Source organism: Mesoplodon bidens (assembly GCF_964165515.1).
Source record: "Mesoplodon bidens genome assembly, chromosome: 6".
Lineage (NCBI taxonomy): Eukaryota > Metazoa > Chordata > Mammalia > Artiodactyla > Ziphiidae > Mesoplodon > Mesoplodon bidens.
In genome coordinates this window covers 23,162,258-23,176,134 of record NC_138162.1, presented here as the reverse complement: position 1 = coordinate 23,176,134, position 13,877 = coordinate 23,162,258, and the positions used below count along the sequence as shown (strand labels likewise).

At 51.3% G+C, this 13,877-nt stretch overlaps 1 pseudogene across 1 annotated transcript; it reads right to left on the bottom strand.

Moving 5' to 3' along the window:
- Positions 1-11,611: 11,611 nt before the first annotated feature.
- On the bottom strand, positions 11,612-13,292 carry LOC308619262 (large ribosomal subunit protein uL23-like; annotated as a pseudogene). Its single transcript has 2 exons — positions 13,084-13,292; positions 11,612-12,523 (listed from the first exon to the last, which is right to left on the bottom strand). The product of its transcript is annotated as a large ribosomal subunit protein uL23-like (transcript).
- Positions 13,293-13,877: the final 585 nt, after the last annotated feature.

Here is a 13,877-nt window from a genome sequence, read left to right as displayed (position 1 = left end):
GCAGGGCCTACCTCTGAGTACCCACTGCCCCAAAGCATCAGAACCGGCAGGCATGACTTGGGGGTTGCGTTGGGTAAAGGGCCATCCAGGGGAGAGTCCTGTGTGAATGTGTGTGGATGCCTATAAAGGTGCCTACTGCGCTGGGGGAGGGGGCTGCAGTCAAGGACCATCCCCATTCCCAGGGCCTGAGTGCATTGACCATCTTCTCTAGGTCTGTTCCACCATGGTCACACTGTTCCAGGCAGGGGTCTTTGGTCACACAGACTGAGCTCTGAGCCTGGCCTATTGTGCATACACAGGAGGCTGGATGAGGGCGGTCTGAATCCCAGAATGACCTCTTTAATACTTGGTGCAGTTCCCCATAGGAAGCCCACAGTTGTGAGAGGGAGTTTGATTGGTTGTGGGCCACCCAGTTTGCTGAACACTTGCTGACTGGCTTGAGGCAGGTCATGCATAGGGCCAGGGCCAAGATGCTAGAGACATGTGGGGTCATGGGGTCATGGTCAGACCCCGGGTTTGCAATCAGGTGGACTGGGTCTGAATCCCAGCTCTGCCACTTAACAAGCTGTGTGATCTTGGTCGGTTCACATCCTCTTCCTAAGCCTCAGTTTCTTCAGCTACAAGATGGGGTTATTAGCACTTACCTTTAAGGGTTGTTGTGATTATTAAGCAAGCAACATTTGCATGGGCCCTGGGCCATGTTAGGTATTTACCAAGCACCAAGGCCATGAAGGAAAGAGTTGAGGAGTTCAGGCTCAGGAGCCAGACTGTCTGGGTTTAAATCACAGCTCTGCCATCCACTAAGGACAAGTTGTTAAACTTCTGCATGCCTCAGTTTCCTCATCTTTAAAATGGGGACAATAGTGATACCCCCCCCCATAGCTTGTTGAGAGAATGACTATATATAGTACTTACAACAGCAGGTATGTTGGGCTGCACCCTGCAGGCCTGCAAGCCTTGTAGTTGTCCAGCCTTGAGACCCAAGAAAGAGCCTGGAGACAGTGACGAAGACATCAGTGGTTGATTAGACAGGGGATCGTACACAAAGGGTCTTGGAGCAACACCCCACCATGCAGACGGCGGGCAGGATATGGCAACAGTCTTTACTGCCCGAGAGAGAAGGAGGCTACCATTTATAGGGGGAATTGATGTCAGGTGGGCTCATCAGTTACCAGGGACCATTAAGCCCTATAATTAAGAGGATTGGACAGTCATGTGAGTGAAGCAGGGACTAGTAGAGCAGGGGATATACAGAGAGCAAGAGAACAGCCATCTTGAATGGACTAACCATACAAGGTAACACACATCGTAGGTGCTTGATAAATAGTAACACATCCAAGGAAACATATACCCCAGGGATAGCAGCTGGTCAGAGATGCAGATGCTGAAGCAAGACTCAGTACAAGTGGGAGGGGCCCAGACCTGTCCCTGAGCTCTGCCGGCTTCATCTCTGCCAGAGCCTGTTCAGGTACTTGCTCCCAGGCTTGGGAGCACCTAGAAGGCAAAAGCCCTACCTGGTGGTCTCTTCTCTGAGGATTTTATCTGAATCCATTCTGCCCCGTCAAGGCCCAGCTAGGAAAGAGAGACAGGCACAGAGACGTGACATCTCCAGCCTGGGGTCACACAGCAAGTCGCTGGAGGGGCCAGAGCTGGCTCTTTGGGCCACCTGGGCCCCTGGCCAGTGCTCTGTCCTGCCATCTCTCCCTGTAAGTAACACATTAATAAATGTCTTACCCACGGACCGCTATCTGCACTGCTAGGACACCTTGGGGACAATTTCTGAAATACCTCAACTATTGACACAACAAGGTGTTTTTCTGTCCCCAGGCCAGGGCTTCTGGGGACAGCACAGTCCAGTGGCTCCATCCTGTTAATCAGTGGTGACACCTGGGCCCAGCTCCTCCCCCACACAAGGACAGGCAAGGACACTGGGCAAGCCTGTCCACCAGGGGCAGGAGGGGGTGTGACACATCAATGGGGCCCCTCCCCCAAGGCAAAGCACCCAGACGGTGCTCAATAGTGCTACTGGATGGTGGCCATGGAGCCAGAGGATGGAGCCAGCTGAGAGCCCTTGAGGAGGATCAGGTGAAGTGGTTGGGAGAGGAAGGATCCAAACTGGAGAGGGATCAGAGGCCTGACCTGGGCTTCACTGGTAAAACAAATTAATAAGCAGCTGAGATTTATGGAGCTCTTAGTAAGTTCCAGGCAATGGCAGCCTGGGAGACACCTGGGTGACTGACTGAGGGTCAGGGCCACAGCTCCAGCAGGGGGATGGAAATTTGGAACATGCAAAAATTCAAAATGACAGTAAGAAAGGAAGTTTCTGTAGGACTGATATAAATTCGCTTTTGCGGGCTTCCCTGGTGGCACAGTGGTTGAGAATCTGCATTAGACACGGGTTCGAGCCCTGGTCTGGGAGGATCCCACATGCCGCGGAGCAACTGGGCCCGTGAGCCACAACTACTGAGCCTGCGCGTCTAAAGCCTGTGCTCCGCAACAAGAGAGACCGCAATAGTGAGAGGCCCGCACACCGCGATGAAGAGTGGCCCCCGCTTGCCACGACTGGAGAAAGCCCTCGCGCAGAAACGAAGACCCAACACAGCCAAAATAAATAATAAATTAATTTTTAAAAAATTTGCTTTTGCATTTAAATCTTGAATCTATTTGGAACATTTTGTGTATACAGTTTGAAGTGGGGGGTTCTCCTTAATGTTTTTCCAAATGGTTAACCAGTTATTCAAGTACTATTTTTAAATAAGTATTTTTTTTAGTTTTGGAATAGATAATAAATGCACAAGATACAAATTCCCAAAGGTACACAGGGTATAAGGTGAAAATCGCCACTCCTACCCTGTCCCCCACCACTCAGATCCTCTCCCCAGAAGCAGTCACATCTTTCCAGAGATGTTTTATATAATAATATGCATATAGTTTTCACATAAATGGTAGCATATACACTCTGCATCACCCCATTTTTTTTCACTCAGCAGTGTATCCTGGAGATCATTGCACATCCATACACACAGAGGTGCCTCATGCTTTTTATGGATGCAGAGTATTTCACTGTAGGAGTGAACCACAAATGATGACCAGTCCCCTACTAATGGACATTTAGGATGTTTCCCATCTTTACTATTACAATGCCACAACAAAGAGCCTTTCACAAATGTCATTTTGTGCGCAGGTAAATACATCTGTAAGATAAATTCCTAGAAGCAGAATTGCTGGGTCAAAAAATATGTGCACTGTAAAATTTTGATAGATACTGATAAAATGCTTTTCAGAGAAGTTGTTCAATTTACACTCCTATCAGTAATGTATGAAAGCATCTATTTCTCCTGTGTATTTTTGTTTTTAATGATATCTTATTGTAATTTTAATTTACAGTTCTCTTTTGAGGCAAGTTGAGCACTTTTCATACGTTTCAGAACCATTTCCTTCTATAACCTATGGATATCCTTTGCCTATTCAGGTGAGCTGGGCATCTTTGTTGTAATGATTTGTAGGTACTATTCATACAATAAGGAAATTAGCCCTTTGTAATATGAGTTGCAAATATGGTCTTTCCCTGAGTTTGCTGTCATATGGGTTTTTTTTAAATAAATTTATTTATTTATTTAGGCTGCGTTGGGTCTTCGTTGCTGCATGCGGGCTTTCTCTAGTTGCGGCGAGCTGGGGGCTACTCTTCATTGCGGTGTGTGGGCTTCTCATTGCAGTAGCTTCTCTTGTTGTGGAGGACGGGCTCTGGCACGCGGGCTGCAGTAGTTGTGGCACATGGGCTGCAGTAGTTGTGGCTCATGGGCTCCAGAGCGCAGGCTCAGTAGTTGTGGCGCATGGGCTTAGTTGCTCTGTGGCATGTGGGATCTTCCCAGACCAGGGATCGAACCCGTGTCCCCTGCATTGGCAGGCGGATTCTTCGCCACTGTGCCACCAGGGAAGCCCCTGTCTTATGGTTTTGTTAATTATTTTTAATGCAGACATTTTTTATTCTTATGGCTTCTAGGTTTTGTCATACAGAGTGTATCATAGTGCATCTACTGCTGCATATAATAAATTATCCCAAAACATAGTGGCTTAAAGCAACAGCAATCATTCCACTATTCTCTCTGATGGCTCTGGAAGTTGGCTGGGCTCAGCAAGAGGGTCTCATTCAGGCTCCTTCATGCCGCGTAGTCGGATGGTGGTTGGGCTGCAGGCAGCTGAAGGCTTCCTCACTCAAGTGTCTGGTTGTCAAGTCTGGCCGTCAGCTGGGCCCTCTGCTGGGCTGCTGGCCTGGACTGCCTCACAGCCTGGAGCCTGGGCCATTCCAAGAGACATAATGGGAAGCTTTCAGGCTCTTAAGGCCTCAGCCATATTCTATTGGTTACACAGTCACCAAGCCCAGATTCCAGGAGAGGACAGAGACCCCACCTCTTGATGGAAAGAGTATGGAAGAGTTCGGGGGGAGGGAGCATGTTTAACGTTGCTTTTTCATGTAAAAAGCCTTTCTCACATTGGGTTTCATTTTTTAAATATCATTCTTTCTAGGCCTGGTACCTTTATGGTTTAATTTTTTACTGAAATTTTGATCCATATATTTTTAAAGATAGCAAGTTGTTCAACACCTTTTATGAAACAATCCACCTTTTTCTCACTGTCGTATACTAAATGTGGGTCTTTTAGGGTCTATTTCTAAACTTGATCTCCTGTTCTGTCAAGTCGCATGTGACTGGTCGTCTGTGAGATAGTAAAGGGGTGCTGTTGGAAGCCGCTAGGTTCATGGTCATTTGTTACGTGGCCTCGTACACGAGGGTAGGTGAGGACACACCTGAGGGCCTCTTTAGAAGCATAAAGTTAGGTACTTGTGGCTTATGTCATTTCCAAGGCTCTGTGAGAACAAGGCTGGCTCAGAAGATCTGCCTTGGCCACAAACTGGCGGCATCAGGCAAAGCACTTATGTTTGATCCTTGGTTTCCAAACCATAGAACGGGAACAATTATTCCCTGTCATGGTAGTCGGTACGCGCTGAGCCCAGGGCCGGGGCCTCGGGGGTGCCCAGGAAATGCGGACAGAATGGCATTGACTTGCACCCTCACTCTTTGGGGGAGAAAATGGCCCAGCCATGTCCATGCTGGGCACTGCCTGTCTCCCTGTCCCCTCTGGCTTCGCTCCCCACAGCGTGGCACTTGCCCCTGCAGCCCCTGCCCTGCTCCAGGCCCTGGACCCCTCCCGTCCTTGATCGGGGGTTCGGAGAGCTCAGGGATCTTGGATTAGGTCTGCTTGGCCCTTGGGCCTCTGTTCTGGTCATCTGGCTTCTGCCCAATCTCTGAGACTTCTGGAGTCTGGAACCTTAAGGGTTGGGCCAACTCCATAGTCTTCCTGAGCCCTGACCAGCTGACCTGGGGGCCTGCCGCCCTCTCTTCTCCACTGTTCCCCTCAGCCCTGGTTAAAGCCCAGCCTTGCTGCTCTGGGCTGGGGTCCCACCGTAGCACCCCGGGGCTGACCTTGTAACCTAGCCCTCCCACAGCCACTCAGGCATAGAGTGACTCAGCTCGGCATCCATCTCAGAGACATCCGAAGATCAAACAGCCTGGGGACAGCTGCAGGCTGGGAGGCAGGGAGAGTATGGCTGCCTTGTGGGCCATAGTGAAGGGCTGCAAGAGGCAGCATATAGAAGAGCGCCCACCCATACTGGGCACTGTGCGGTGTCCACAAATGCTGGTCAGTCTCTCAGAATTATGTGCCACCCGGCTGTTCATTCAACAAATGATTAGTAATAACATTATTCCAACATGCTATAAGAGCTAACATTTACTGAGCGCCAGCTGTGTGTCCGTGACTATCCTTTACATGTATTGTCTCATTTAATTTTCACAGCAACCCCCTCTGGTGGGTGCTGTCATTATTCCCATTTTGCAGATGAGGAAACAGGCTCAGAATTGTTAAGAAACTTGCCCAAGTTCTCACAGCTAATAAGTGGCTGAGCTGATATTTAAATCTAACTATGAATGACTGTGGGTTGTGCTCTTATCTCCTCTGTTCCCCATTCAGCAGGTGAGAAAAGATAGAGAAATGGAGTTCCTGATCTTGAGAAAAGTTCAAGTTTCAAGGTGCTGCAAGGAGGCAGAGTAACTAACTTCGTAGAAGCCAAAGAAAGATTCTCTTAGGAGCAGACTTTGCGCTGGGCCCTGAATCGTGGGGAGGATTTGGGGAGGCAGTCGGGAGACAAAGGGAGGGCACCACAGTCACTGGCTGGCTATAGCAGGAGCAAAGGTCCTGAGGTGGGAAGCATGGGCCCAAAAGGGGAGCTGCAAGCTGTTCTGGGCAGCTGGCGCGTGCAGGGAGGGGCTGGGGCAGGCTAAGCTTGGCCCTCACGCATGAGGACGGTGGGAATCATGGATGGGGCTGATCAGGGGAGAGCGGGGCTGAGCAGGGGAGAGCTGCTCTGAGCTGCATCCCCAGCCAGAGTCCAGGCCTTGACCACTGTCTTCTCTGCTGTCCCCTATTAGTACCCACACCCCCACCAAGCACCAAGCCCCCTAAACTCCTACTGGAGACACAGCAGGGAAGTATTGATACTTGGTGACTTGAGATTGGTCTCAACTGCCGGCCCGACCCAAAGCCTCAGAGCACCTGACAGGTCAGGACCCCTCACTCTGCAGGTGGGTTAGGAGCAGGAAAGACTCCTTCCCGCTCCTTGCACTGACCCCTCTGAAGCCCTCTCCTTTCTTCAGGAGCCTAGGGTCCCCTCCTTTCTCAGGAAAAGGCTTAATATCAGTCATGCACGCTCTAGTAAAAGGAACCCAGTTTCTGTGGGTACCCACATCTCATTCTGGGCTCCAAACTAGCTTCATCTGAAATGGAAATTTCATTGCAATGTCTTGATTATATCATAAATCAGTTACAAACCTTTTCCAATGAGGCTATCACTCCAAACCCAGAAAAGGCAAAGGCAATTCAACTGCCCAAACCAGAGGCTGTGCAAACAGGACCTTGAGTGGGACATGGAAATAAAAGCAGGGCTCCTATGAGCCTTGACAAGATACTGCCCCTCTCTGGGCCCTGATTCCTCATTCAATGAGGTTGAACTAGAGCAGGGATCGGCAAACTTTTTCTGCAAAGGGCCCCACAGTAAATATTTTAGTCTTCATGGGCCATATAGTCGCTGTTGCACTACTCAGCTCTGCCATTATAGCCCGAAAGCAGCCACAGACAATACATAAGTGAATGGGCATGGCTGTTTCAGTACAACTTTATGTATGGACATTGAAATTTGAAGGACATGTAATTTTCATGTGTCATAAAATTCCTAGATTTCTTTTTTTGAGCAAGAGCCAGTCTTGTGTGGGCAACACACAAAAAAAATAGGTGGCCAGATTTGGCCAACGGCTACGGGTCACCCCCAGGCGCCTGGCTGAAGCAGAACTTCTCACTTTAACGTGCATACAGATTACTTGGGGATCTTGTTAAAATGCAGATTCTGATTCAGTAGACTTGGGGCAGACCTGAGAATCTGCATTTCCTGTAAGCTCCCAAGTGATGCTGATGCTGTTTGTCCACAGAGCGCACTGTGAACAAGGGGCTAGGGAATGTTCCAGCTCAGCCACTCTGAGATCCTAAGTGATGCTTTGATTACAGATCGTGCTGTTCACTGACGAAATGCTAACTCAGAGGTCTGGACACAGGCAGGCCCCGGTGTTTTCTGTGCAGCCTTCACCTCTGTCCTGGTTTTTCTTGCTTTATTTCCTTATTTTTTGTGTTTCTTCTCTCTCACCTCTTGCCACTAGAACATAAGCTTCTTGAGAGCAGGGACTTTGTTGCTTTGTTTGCCACTGTCGTCCTACATCTTGCACATGGCAGGTGTTCAGAAAATATTTGTTGAAGAAATGAATGAATGACAGGCGGTGCCCTGGTTGGCCTCCCTTATTGCTCATCCCCGCTGGGACTTTGTCGTTCTATCACCACCTAGTGGGCACTCTTGTGTACTGCAGGGCGGGGGAGAAAAATGCTCTACATGTATGACTGACCCAGGCAGGAGGAGGTAGAGGAGGCCACTGTGGGCAGAGAACTGCCCCTTCGGATGCCCCTGTTATCTGTGTTCTTGTCTGCTGGCACAGAGCTCCTTGGAGGAGAGTCTTCCTGGAGGAGGTGGCATTTGAGCTGAACAATGAAAGCAATAAGATTGGGAATGGTGGGAATGAGGCGGAGGAATGGCATTCCTGGTAGAAGGAACAGCATGAGCAGAGGCCTGGGTGCTGGAAAGCATGGGCGTGTGCCAAAGGGAAGAGAAGTACAAGCAGCTGAGATGGGCAGTGGAAGGTGAGGCCAGATAATGACATAGGAGGAGGGGAAGAGGCCCCAAGGAAAAGGAACTTCCACTTAGTGTTTGATCCGTGCCAGGCACTTCACACGCACAAGGTCATTTAACCCCTGCAAAGGCCAGTGAGGCAGATTTTAGGACCCCCATTTTACAGATAAGGAAACTGAGGCACAGATTGGTGAAGTGACTTGTCCAAGGTCACACAGCTGACAAAGGGCAAAACTGGATTTGAATTGAGCTCATCTGATTCTCTCCTCCCTGATGGGAGTACTTGTTCCTGGTTTGTGCTTGAAGCGGGTGCCTGTTGGTGGGGCATATGCAGGAAGCTAGGAGCTGGGGTTCAAGACACCCAGAGGCCTGAGCACTTGGTTCCTCCACACTGTCTCAGGGCCTGACAGCTTCGTGACCTGGGAGCCTCCCTCTGCTCACCCTCATGGTCCTAGAGCCCTGGCCTGGGGGGCAGGATGGCTGGGTTCTCGTCTGGGCTCCCTTCACCTCTCTGGGCCACAGAGTACAATGGCTATAATGATTTGTAAAGGAACCCCAGAGATTTCTTACTTGCCCTTTATATAGATATGGAAACTGAGGCCCAGAGAGGGAAAAGAACACCCTTGATGATGCACAACAAGCTAGGCTTAGTGTGGCCTTCATCTTGGCCTCTGCCTGGGTTTGCATCTGATGGCTGGAAGCTGATGCTGCCATACAGGGGGCCTGAGCCCCGTACGCAGAGGGTAGCAGAGGGCCCAGCTGGGCCCCCTTGGACAGCCCAGGCCCTTGGATAATGTGTTCGAGTTTCAGTTCCCAGTGAGGTGTGTCCCAGGGATGGGGTGAGTGTGTGGAACCACAGGCTGGGGGGAAGGGAGGGAGGCTTAGCAGGACCTGCCCCACAGGCTTTCTGGAGGCTGGACTCACCAGAGCAGAGGGGTCTGCAGGCTCCAAGCAGAGCAGTGACCTGTCCAAGCCTCTTGCTAGACTGTCTAGACTCAGGTTCCCCCCATGGGCTAATTTGGCCTCGAAGCTCCCCCAGCAGCTGTGGAAAGTTCTGCACGTGGATCCAAAAGCAGGCACCATTGCCCAGATGCTGTGACCCCACTGACATGCAAACACCTGAATGTGCTTGCGCGGAGACGAGCAGAAGATTACCACAATCAGATCTGCAGGGCTCCCTGCGGCAGGAGCATGTTATTTTTGCTGGGGATTTTTACCAGAACCCTTTCTGTAATCCTTCTCAGGGCATGGCTGGGGTTTAGTAATGAGCTGTAACAGCCGGAGAACTTGTTTCTGTGAGCTGAGAACAACTGCTCATTCTTAAATGAGTCCTCTTTTCCTGATGACTGAGTTCAGCTGTAGCAAAGGGGTCGGGGTAGGGAGCAGGGACCCAGGACAAGAAGAGCAGCAGTGCTCACACAGGGCCAGAGCCCAGCACCGCCTTTATATAGATGGAGCCCCGGAGGCCCAGGGCGGCTGTGAGGTTGGGGGCAGCACAATGCCATATGCAGACTGGACTGTGGGTATGGCAGGGCTGAACAAGGGGTTCCCCAGAAGCAGGCTCTTACCTGAGGATTCATGTGCAAGTGATTTATCCAGGAAGTGCTCCCAGAATGAGCCTGGAAAGGAGTGGGGCACAGGAGGGATGGGGGTGGGGAGTGGGGAGGGGAGAAGATAAATGGCGCCATCTCTGGCCTTGTCCTGCAGACGGTAGCTTCAGTCTGATCCTGTGGGGGGCTCTGGAGTGTAAGTTACATCTCAGGGTTGTCAAAACCCCGGGCAAGGGAGCTGGGCTTCCATATTGCCTGCACCCATCAGCCAGCACCATCCACGGTGCTGAGTACAAGGAGACCTGAGTACAGCTTCCCAGAGGAGGAGGAGGAGTGGCCTTGCGCTGTGATGCAGAGCAGGATGTGCAGTTTCTGCCCAGGAAAAGGGGTCTGAGCAGGACCCAAGGGAGGAGCTCAGGCACGTGGCCGGAAGGCCAAGGTGGCCATGTTTAGGACAGGCCAAGGAGGAGCATGGAGCTTGGAGGGATGGCTCAGCTCCCTGCAGGTTGCAGGTGAAGTGCACTCAACTATTTCAGCAAAGGTCCCATAAACCACCTCCGGAAATCCCTCTCTCATTCACCGCTGTTTGTGGCCAAAACCCTGAACTGTGACGAGGAGGGACAGAGAGCTCAGGTGAGAGGTAGAACAGCCTTATTCGGCCAAAACCGTTCAGAAGTGAGTCACTGGCCTGACCTGGGCCCCAAGAGGCTCTGCCAACAAGAGCTCGGGGGCCCCAGGCGAGATGGGCATCAGGCTTGGGCCCAAAGGGTAGAGCCACTAGTTGGCAGCCCAGGGAGATGGATCTGTATTCGTGGGAACTCCTGTCCCTTTACTTGACCCGGCTTCCCTTCTCTCCATCCCTCCAGAGAGGCCCCACCTGACCTCCTGGCCTCCAGCCTCCTCTCCTCCAATCCAGTCTCCTGGAGTTGCCAGAAGGTCCCCTCTAAAAAGCAAATCTGGTCCTGTCCCTTCCCTGCCTGCCACCTTCCCTGGCTCCCCACTGCGCTCAGGAGAAGGACCAGAGCCCCGGTGTTCTCCCAAGTCCTCTCCCGTGATGACGAGGCTTACTTAGCCCGCAGGGACTGAGATCAGCAAACTTCGGGCAGAAATCAGGAGTCCCAGCAGCTTCCCAGAGCCCGCAGGCCCGGGCAGCACTGGCTTCAGCCCAGCTATCCGGGAAGAGGGAAGGGCAGCCCCGGACCCGCCCCGGGGCCTCGCTCTCTGCTTCGCCTCTGTAATTAATTTATGGAAAACGTCTAAACTGGGAGCCAACACAGTCCTGCAAACCTCGTCTAACCCCTGCCTCCACCGGAGGGAGCAGTGCCCTTGGGGTGATGACATTTGGTTTTATTTCTGGAAAAAAACAAAACAAAACAAAAATGAAGCATTTAAGGTCTAATTTCCCCAATCACCTGCGTAATGAGGAGGCTTCCAAGGGGTGTTTGGTGAGGCCACAGGGAGCCTTGCGGTCCTGCAGCCCCAGGAGGGCTTTGGGGGCACAGAGTCTAGCTCATCAGAAGCTCCTCTTGGCTCTACCTTTGAGCACAGCCAGAATCCAACCATCTCTCTCCCTCTGCTGCCTCCACCCTCCTGAGCCATGGTCACCCCGGCCATCTCCCTGTTTCTGCCTTGCCCTGCTCCACTCTCTGCTCCTAGGCAGCCAGAGCCAAGCCCACTGCTCCTCTGAGAAGCTCTCCCAGGGCTCCCCGCTCCCTGGGGTAATGCAGGAGTCCTGCCAGGCTCATTACGGCCACACAACGCCCTCCGACCTCACCGCCTCCCGGGAATCCCTTGATGTTGCACACTCGGCCTACCAGCACTCCTGCACTAGGTATTCCCCCTGCCTGGAACGTCCTTCCCGAGATCCGATATCTGCAAAGTCTGCACCCTCGTTTCCTACAGATCTCACTCAAAATTTGCCCTTCACAGCTTCCCTGATTGCACTCATGCCCCGTTCATTCTCTATTCTCCTCACTCTGCTGTATTTACTCTCTTACCACTCACCACCTGAAATATCCTTATTTTCTGACTTATTGTCTTGTTTCCCTCTATCCTCCACCAGAATGTCAGCTCTGAGAGCAAGGGATTTGTTTTTGTTTCAACAGTGAAAAATTTTATGTTTAGAATCAGCCAGCTGGACTCAGTTTTGACGATCCCAATTTTGTTGGCAACATCCAAAGCATCATAGTCAGGAAGCAGTCGAACATATGCCTCCTTCTCTCCATCGGGCCTGGTTAGGGTGTTGACCTTAGTCACGTCCGTGTCACAGAGCTTCTTCACAGCCTGTTTAATCTGGTGCTTGTTGGCCTTGACGTCCACAACGCACACCAGTGTGTTGTTGTCTTCTATTTTCTTCATGGCCAACTCGGTGGTGAGGGGGAATGTGCTCTGATGGCATAGTGGTCAAGCTCTTTTCTCCCAGGGGGCGCCCTTCCGAGGCTATCTGGGCTGCCTCCTGAGCCGCAGTGTTTTGGGCTGTTGGAAGGTGGGTGACGTCCGGATCTTTTTTGTGTGTGGCTGTGGACAGACGCCTTTCAACGCTGCTTTCTTGGCCTTCAAAGCCTTTGCTTTGGCTTCCACTTTGGGAGAGGCAGGGGCTTCCTTCTTCGCCTTCAGCACATCTTCGTGAGAAGGCGCAAGGGATTTGTTTTGTTCGCTGACACATCTCCAGTACTGAGACCAGTGCCTGGCACATAGCCAATGCTCAATAAACATTAATCAAATGAATGAATGAAATGCATCTGTCATGTGACAGAGGGGGAGGGCAGAGATCCCTGAGATGTTCTGGGGGCATCCTCTCTGGGTGCGTGGAGTCAGCCTGACCTTACCTCCTGCAGGAAGTCTTCTGTCCTGGTCCTAAATGGAAGTTCTGGCTGCAGGTGGCAGCTCTGATCACTCGATAGGACTGATTTTCCTTTGGTGCACACACCACCTCTTCCAGGGAGCCCTCCCAGAACCCTTTCCAACCCTCAGGGAAAGTTTGTCCTACCCACCCCTGGCCTGACACTTTCTCCCTTGTGGTCTGTTTTGGGTGTTGGTGTCAGGCTGAGGTCCCTGGCAGGCACCTGACTCATATCCAGAGAACACCTGGAGGGCCACTTCAGCTCACGCTTTACAGGGCCTCTCGTGGGGCCTAAGTCACAGCTTCTCCTCACTCAAGCCTCAGAATAACCCTCTGAGGTAGTTATTATTATCCCCATTTTACAGATGAGGAAACTGCGGTCAGAGGCCACAGAAGTGACTTACCCAAGTCCCACAGCTGTGTCACAAGGTGGAGTGCAGCCGTGCTCCATGGCCTCAAGGCCAGCCCCACTGCCTTCAGCATGGTGCTCAAAAAAGGGTTTGGGGAATGAAGGGAAGGACAGACCTGAGTTCTGGGTCTCCTGAGCGAGCGATGAAGATGCTGTAAACACAGCATGTGTCAACCCACTGCTGGGCTGGTCCATGTGGCCCATCTTGCTCAGCCAAGCCCTCCTGGTGTTCTGTGCAGGGAAAGAAAAGGTAGTAACTCTCTCTTCCAGAGGGCCCCACGGTGGGTGCGGGGATGTAAAGAAGTTGCATAACCGCACCCAGTGCCCATCCCTGGTCCTCAGCCTCTCCCTGGGGCAAAGACAAGGCCCAGAAGAGTTGACTGATGAGCCAAAAATTAGGGACAGAGCCGGGACCAGTGACTCTTGACATCAGTCCAATCTTTTTCTCTGATTCTACCTGCTATGTCTGTAATGCCTATATCCCTAGGACCCAGACCTCAGTTTCCTCATTTGTAAAGTGGGAAAATTGTACCTATCTAATAGGATCAAAGATTAAATGATGTAACACAGGAAAGTGCCCGGCACAGTGCCCAGCAGAAAGTAAATTCTTAACAATCAGTGCATATAGTTATTAGCTGGTTCCAAGAGAAGCACCTATGTTGCATTACCTCCTCCTTCCCTGCCTTACAAATGGTTCTCACAGGCCTACAGCTGCAAACTTGGTTGTTAGAAGAAGACCTATTTCTTTAGGAAAAATAAAATAAAATAAAATAGTAGTGCCCCATTGTG